Raw genomic sequence first — 9104 nt, forward strand, 5'->3', positions numbered from 1 at the left:
AAGCAATAGAAGGATAGTCAACACAAGCCTCCTCTTTTGAAAAGAAGAATAATCCACACCAAGGTTTGGGGAATCTAGTTCTTAGTTGTGTGGATAGGTTAGTTTGAACAATGTATGTGTTTTACAAGAGACCTTTACCAATAAAATCAAAGGGAGTTGGATTCAAATGAATGTAATTTCCATGAACTATAACACAATTATGTTTTTTGGATTTTAGAAGATAGAACCTATAACAAAAGGGATCTAAAAAGAGAAATTGCTTTCAAACTTAAACTAACTATTGCATAAAAAAGAAACAACAAAATAGACTACGAATTTGACAAATGGAGTACAAATGGTTTTACTACTCGAGCAATGATTAACCAAATGAAACCTTGATGTTGTATATGGTTATATTAGATCATTAATACTAAGAAAATATGAATTAGAAACGCACAATTTATATAAACATAATGCAATCATCAAAGGAAATTAGAATAGAAAACGATTATTAGAATTTCTCAAAGCACACAACTATTACCCATGCAAACATGTGAGACAAACCTCCTTAGAATCAAAAAGCAAAAGTCATATAGTCACTTCATCAATCATAACAAAACATAAATATAAAGATCAATACCATCTACCAAATCAATTGAAATCTCAATAACAAATGACTCTAAATATGATTGATATAAAAAATTCAAAGTCAGTAGAAATACACACTATAATTTAAATTCCACACGATTTCTAGTGTTTCCACAAAACATTTCCAAGCCTTTTACAATGCAACCATAAGTTTAAATAGTTTTCATCTACAAAGAAATGCCAAACTAGTAACTTTTTCTAGGCATTATTATTAGTCAAAATAAAATGAAAACTACAAATTCACATGTCAAGTGTACTCTTAAATTAAATTACAATACTTGAATGACTAATGCATTGAGTTTATTAACACGTTGGGGATTTTATTACATGCCCTAAAATCTTGGGATTAATCAATTGTTTGGTTGGTGCAATTGTAGATCATTCTCTATTGTGTCATTGGGTGTTCTTGTGGGGCACGCCACTTGCTAACAACTTTAGTTTTTATGCCACTCAACACTTTAGACATTTTAAAACCTTGGTTGCAAAAAAAATCTTCAAGTTCAACCCCCAAAATTGAGTGAAAAATCACTCTTATTGTTGGTTCAAACTTTTCACTTACTAGAAACCTCAAAACTTGCATAAAGATAAACAAATTTGATTTCTCTTTTATAAATATGTGAGAGACAATCTCTAGGAACTACAAATTAAATGTATTTAACACTACATTAAACTCCTTTATATCACGTGTTTTCATATACTTCAATTTGAACTTTTGATTTTCCTGGTGACAACTGTGAATTTCATGGTTTTGTTTACAAACTCAGGAAGCTCTTTTTGTTTATGTTTTTTAATTTGTATTTAATCCCTACCATCTAATATATGGATTATTTACTACATTCTTCATTAGTAAATCTTCAAAATCATCTATCATATGGTTGATGCTCATCCTATGATCATTAGCTTCCCAAAATGTGCACAAGACAGCCTAAATAGCTTCTCATTCATTGATCATATTTTCATCTTCTTCTATGTTTTGATCACTAATTTTATATCCCTTAATCATTCCATGGGCATTCTTATGTCCTCTTCTTCCAAAACCATTTCCTTAAGGATTTTATAGGGTTTGATAGACTTGATGATCCACAAAATTAGGAGATAGTCATCCCATATCAAAATTGTTTTATCAATGCCAATAATTGTTGTGTCAGGAGGAAATGGAATCAACCACCCTAACCATAAAAGAAGGGGGAAAACCAAGATTTTACTCCTAATGTAGATTTGATTGACACAAGAGGAAATGTTAATTCGTAACTTAATGCAAAAGAGTAAATTGTTTGAGCTTACTTCTCCCTCACCTCCACCTTAATTTTTGAATTATAGATAGGAAATTTAGAATTGAAATTAAGAAGAATGTAAATGTGTATTGAGATGGAGAAGGAATGGAAAACTCACCTTGCAAAATACAAACCTAAAAATGGAGTGTCAAACAATCTCTAAAACTATTGATTCACGCGATTTGGATTAGAAATACCAAGATCTACAAAACTCGAAATTTTTTTGAATTTCTGATACGGTCAAATTTCTCGAGGGTCAACTTTAGGTAGCAGGATCAAATTTTAGAAGTGGGGATGAAATGCGACCTTGCTCAACGATCTTTAAATGCGAAACAAATTTTAGATCTTTGAAGTTCGACGAAAAGTGTATTTGAATCCGCAACTTGTTCTTCCTTCTGAGATCTACAACCTACAAGAAAAATAGATTTTTCTTTGTTGATGTGGTGTTTGCCTTGGTCAAACCCCAGTTTAGAAATTAACCTTGAAGTGAGAGAAAATAGAGAATACTAGAAAGTACTAGAAGGAGATCTAACATGAAACAATGTGAATCTATGAATATGCTCTTCAATTTAAAATGTAATCCAATATGTGATATAATAGACTAGACTCAATTCCATAAACTATAGGAAAGGAAATCAAAGTAAATAGAAACCTTCATGGATGAATGTGCTTGAAATTTTCCTTAGGAATGAATGGAAGGATGAATGTATAAGATTAAAAAAAAGAATCTAGAATTTATGAAGGGAGATCTTGAATGCTGAAAATGATAGATCTTGCATTAAATCCTTCAATTACAGGAATGCTTGATATCTTGGTCTTCAATGAAGAGCTTGCTTGAATGCCTTGAATAATTAAAGAATGCTTGACTGCTTGAGAGCTTTAGAACATGGGCATGCAAATTATATTCTGATTGCATGATGCAAAATGAAGCAAATAGATGGGTTTATAAAGGGTTTGGAAAAATAGTCTCTCGTAGGCCAACTAGAATTTGAAGTTTGCACCTTGAATTAATCCAGATTCAAGACCCAAGAAGAAAACCAAAATAGGTCCCAAGAACAGATACAATGTGTCCTTGATTGGTCCAATAGAGATATACTATGTCCCTAATTGAGCAGGGGTGCATTGTGTCCCTATTGTGAGTGCTAAATATGAGCCTCTAAATCCACACACACTTCAACATGATCATTATTTGTGATTCACACCCAGAGATGAACATGGGATTATCCATTCGATGTGTCTACACAAGGTGATCTGTTTCCTTCTAACTAGATAGGGTTTTACTATTCCCTCTCAGAATTGAGAGTTCTATAACTAGACCAAACTAGTACAAAAGATTTATAAATGCAAATTGCATTCAAATCTATAATTTTGATGTTTTTCAAATGCAAAGATGTAAACTAATCTAAATGAATTTCAAATTAATCTAAGAATATTGAATAGTAAATTAAACTAAATGAATGCATTTCAGCCCAAATGATGAACATGTAAAGACAAAGAAAATTTGAATGCAAGAATGCATTGAGAGCAAAGGATTCAACAACAATTTGATACTATTCATGTGCCTCCCAAATGAGAGATTGAAGGTTTCTTTTATAGAATCTTGGAACCAATCAACGGTCAAGATTACTCTGAGTGTACGGTCCAGATCAAAAGTGAGATTCAATCCTCCATTTTTTATGGAGTTGAATAAGATGAAATAGAAGATAACCTTTATCCATTCAAATATGTGGTCGTAATTATTTTTCTAATTAATTAAATAATGAATTTCAACAATTATGAGCACATGTATGATTTAATCAATATTTTTAATTCCTTTTTCATATGAGATGAATTAGGAAAGAATATTGATTCTTTCAAACATGACATCATAATTGGATTTTCTATTTAATTAAATACTTAGTTTCAATAATCACACGATATATATATATATATATATATATATATATATATATATATATATATATATATATATATATATATATATATATATATATATATATATATATATATATATATATATATATATATATATATATATATATATATATATATATATATATATATATATATATATATATATATATATATATATATATATATATATATATATATATATATATATATATATATATATATATATATATATACCAATGTATTTTAATTCCTTGTTTATGTGTATTAGCTAAAAAGGGTGGATTTAATTTAATTAAAGTACTTAGGACATATAACTAAATTAATTCAATTAGAAGATTACTTTAGCTTATATCAATCAATATTTGGGAATTTAATAAAGCATGTGATTAATGCAGATTAGTGATTTTCTACATTTGACACTTAGGTCGAGTAAATAAGATAAGAATTAGAAATGCCTAGTATAATAGGATTTAGTTAATCAACAAATAGATGTTGTGAGATTGATGCACTGAAATTGATTCAGAATGTCCATGTGCCATTTTTGGGATATTACATTTGCCCCTCTTTTAATAAATGTGCAAGCAACACGTTGATTCAAAGAAATTAGAAGTCTAAAGTATAGACCAAGAGTTGAGATTGCTTCTGAGATTGATGCCATGGAAATCAATTGATGAGAATTTTAGGGTTATTTCCATAACAAAGCTTAACTCTCTAAAGTCTAGATAAAACACCTAGATTTCCGATCTTATGGAACAAAGATTGTCAAAATTCATAGATTTGTTCCCAGAATGAGACTCAATCCTCAAGAGTCAGGGTTAGAATGCCTGATACCTATCCATTAAAAGATGACAAGACTAATCACAATTCATAGAATTATCCTCAGAATGAGGTGTAATCCTCGGGAGTCAAGGTTAACATGCCCCAATACATGTCCATTAAACAGTGATTGAAAGAAAGCTTAGAATTATCTTTAGAATGAAGCTTAATCCTCTAGAGCCCACACATAATATTTGACTACTAGTCCATAAAAAAAAAGGACCTAGTCACGAGTCGCAGGATTATCCCCAAAACAAGACTTAATCCTTAAGAGTCAGGGTTAGAATGTCTCGATACCTATCCATCGAGCTATGACAAGCATTATTATGAGTTTGATTAGTTGATCAATAAGCAATATTTAGATGGCATATGATACCAAATAGAAGGAACAAAGATGTCCCAAGTAATGAGAGGCCCCTATTGATTAGGACATTATGTTCAAATTATGTTGAAGCCAGTTTTAAAAGATTCAAACATTGTAATCATCTCGCCCCCTTGATAGAGAAATCTAAAGATGACACATTAGAATAGTGATGAAGAGAATTTTATGTGAAGATAGTGGAGTAAGTAGAGAGCCTTGAAGAATGTAGTAGATGAGAAGAGCATGAAGAAAAATTAGAATTGATGCAGATTGAGTTCGAGGTCTAGTTGACCAAGTTTTGACCATGGTTGACTTTTGTTGAGTAGGGCCCTCCAAACATTTCTCGCTTGCCTTCCCCCATTAGAATAGTAGGGGGACAAGCAGTTATTATTTATTTTCCTCCCCACTATCCTATTGTGCCTACCTCCTTGAACCCCTGGTAGCTAGCCTAACAAATATATGTGTACTAGAGTTCCCTCCCACTGACAAGGTTCCTAATCTATGGGCCTCCCATCTGGTCTCTTCAATGATGGCCCAACTAAACTATAGTTCTCTCCCGCCCTGCTAGGAAGGAGAACTTCTCTTTTGCTTGGCTGGACCAGAGGTTGAAGAAATAGTGAATTGATTATATGCCAAGATGTAGAAAGTATCAAAAAAATAGACTACACAAGCATTCAATCACATTGGTCTTAAAAAATTTAATGCAATTTTGAGTTTTTTAGGTGTGTCAAATTTCAATTTAGATCGTGACAATGAGTCTAGAGCAGTCCAATTAGCCAAGGGGGTGATTTTCACATCCATAGAAGCACTTTGAAAAATTATGTCAAACCCTATATAAGGGTCCAAAGGGTCATTTTCAAATCATTTGTGCATTTTTTTCTTTTTTGGAGAAGGAGCTCTGAGGTGAAAAATGGTGGTCCCTATGCAGTCTCACCGATTCGAGCGATCCAAACGACATAGCCAACCACTAGACTACAAACTGCTAGTGAGTAATCGACAAACCTCGAATACATTTCAATTTTTATGCATTTTTGTTGATTTTTTGCTTGTTTTTAGAAAATTTCAATTTGTTGTCGTCTGGTCCTCGTGTGACGACTCCATTTCATGCACGAACCTCTAGGAAAGCTCGCACAAACCACTAGGGCACTTTCTCACATGCAGTGTGCAATTTCCTTGCATAGGAGACACCGATATGTTGCACGAGAAACCCTAATTTTGGTTCTTTATGCGAATGTATGTTGTGCCTTTCTCGCACGAGGTTATTTTCTTGCACGGGCCATGGAATTTACTCGCGTGAGGATGTGGGTCCCATACACAAGATTGTAATGTCTAGCACGAAATTGTAAAGTCTTACACGAGATTCCAATCTATGATAGGGAAATTGCATTGTTAATAACATGTTTTATCATCGATTTCACATCATCATGTATTCGTGTAGTCGTTTTCAAGATTTTTTGGGTGTATTAGTAGTAGCATGTTTAGTCTCAAATCAGATCCTGATTGTGTTATGGTAGTTTCTTGTTTGTAGGTGGGCTTCCCTAATGTAGGATTTCAATCCCACTATTCCGCCATCGAGTTGTTGATTAGGCAACTAGATGCTACTGAGGTGACACATATTGATACATTGGGTCTCTTGCATTTATGTGATATCCCTGATCTGTGGGTGAATCACAGATTGTTGACAACATTGGTCGAGTGTTTCCATTTAAAGAAGAACACACTTTATTTGCCCCTCAAAGCGATGACGATCACACTCAAGGACATCTACAGGATTCTACGGATTCCCCTCCATGGGTCACGTATTCAGTATGGCACACAACTGCGACCTAGAACATTGGCACTAAGGGCCATGTTCCAGGATGATATAATTGTGGGTATGGTTATCCCCTAGGAGTAGTTGGTGCAAGCTTATGGGCTTACATACAGATTAGTAGTAGTGCTTGGTACATTCCTCAATTCTTACCTAATGCCTGATAGAGGCCAGGGCAGACTAAAGTATGAATGGGGTTGCATGTTGTAGTGGATGTCGAAGCAGCCATCACAATTTGGATGGGGTCAGTGCATGTTGGCCCACATGTTTCATGAGATGCATGAGATTTCCTCTAAAGAGGCAAAGAGAATGGTAAAAGGCATCTATGTTCTTCAGGTATGGGAATGGGAGTACCTTCCCGTGATGAGACTGATTTGTGAGGATATGAGGCAGCCACATGAGCCTTATATTTGTAGATACCGAGGGTAGATGACCTAGACTACTTTGGGTAAGACCAAGAAGTGGAGAGCTAAGCTAGATGATCTAGTAGCAGTGGTATGGTGGCCCTGGAGAGAGACAAAGGCATGGGATGATGCCCGACCACAACATAGTTATATGTTTCTCTCTCAACCACTGATTGCTTGCTCGATCCATGTGATTGAGAGATTTCCATTGATGTGCATGTGAAGGCAGTACGACCGACCACAAGATATTTATCAGGAGTATTGCAAATACGCCCACTTCACCGACGACGTAAAGAAGGGGTAGTCAATGAGATTAAACCTTGAGAGGTCTATGATTGATGCATGAGCTATCACAATGACTCGCTAAGACTACATGGTAGCAATTACAGATGGAGGGATGACTCTGGAGTATAGAGAGCATTTTATGAGTCATCCCTTCCCTTGATTCACAGATCCAATAGGGATGACAGTGCTAGTGCAGACACCACAACAACCACAATAGCAGCCATAGCAGTAGGGTCTGAGATAGTGGATGACACAGGTCTTGATTCCTCTATGTCAAATGAGAGTGGATCCATGTGCTGGTGATAACGGGTCTGGGCAGAGATGAGCTCTAGTAGAGATGGATACCTTGGGTGCCACTGAAGGTGATACATAGAGGTAGCGGGTGGAGTAGCCTCCACAATAGGCAAAGCACAGTGTCGGCAATGAGGAGATTCAGGATCGGCCTGCTCTTGAGCCATAGGGCAGAGATATCATGGCACAGACCCAAGATGTCTTTAGGAGATCTTAGGACCGAGTCCACACAACATAGCAACAGCTTGGAAAGCTATAGATCTAGCTTGCAGTACGAGATAGGCATTTATCAGAGCGAGATTAAGAGATCTGCGAGCTACAGCAAGACAAGGCTCGAATACATATAGCTAAAGCAACATACTACTATGCAGCTTATGTGGGAGTAGTTCCTGAGGCTGTAGAGCAGGTGCCTCAATTTTCAGAGTATGCAAGATCATCAGAGGGTGCACGCCCTCCAACTAGAGCAGATGCTCCTCCTCCTCCTTCACCACTCGAGGATGAAGGAGAGGGATGTAGTTAGCTTACTCTCTTCTGTCATATTTTTTATTATGTATTGTGTGATATATCAACATCGTTTTGCATCATTTCAAGATCGACAATGCTCGTGTAGCACTTAGTTTTCTATTATAGTGCTCAAGTAGCACTCATTTTTGTATCATACACATTTTGACTCCCTTGGATATATATATATATATATATATATATATATGAGTTGTCATTTTGTACCATTGCATGTGTCACACTTTGTCTTTTATGATTGTTTGTACATGACATGTATAGCTATATGATTATGACAGATGCAAATTGATCGATGTATGAATATGTAATGTGGATGAGATAGATGCTTAGTATGCAAATGTGATTAATGAGATATAATGTAAGTTTATGATATGACATGATAATATGTAGATGAATGATATGGTAATGGAAAATGTATATGTATTAACATCTCATGTAGGATTCTCATTTGTCACTCATGACAAGTGCTATGTGAAATTCAAAAGAACCGAGCAAGGATCTGAATGCTTGTGTAGTATAGAAGAAACATGAAACTTGGAAGAAACCAACAACCTCTCAAGTCAAAAGAGATAAGAAATGTAGTGATTGAAACTATACCCTAATGCAAGTTGAGTAGGAAATGCGACCCTATAATAGATGTAATCCCTAGGATTGGTTAATAAACTCATAAAATTCTCATCACAGAGCATGTAGTTAGACCCATGAATGTCATGCAATTCACACTAACATTGCAATGAGGAGAATATGCATAGAACCTGTGTCTGAGTTTTATCGAGATTAAATTTAAGCATTAAGGCACTAGA

This window comes from Cupressus sempervirens, chromosome 5 (assembly GCF_028749045.1).
Source record: "Cupressus sempervirens isolate cs-2001-9-10 chromosome 5, ASM2874904v1, whole genome shotgun sequence".
In the NCBI taxonomy this organism is placed as follows: domain Eukaryota; kingdom Viridiplantae; phylum Streptophyta; class Pinopsida; order Cupressales; family Cupressaceae; genus Cupressus; species Cupressus sempervirens.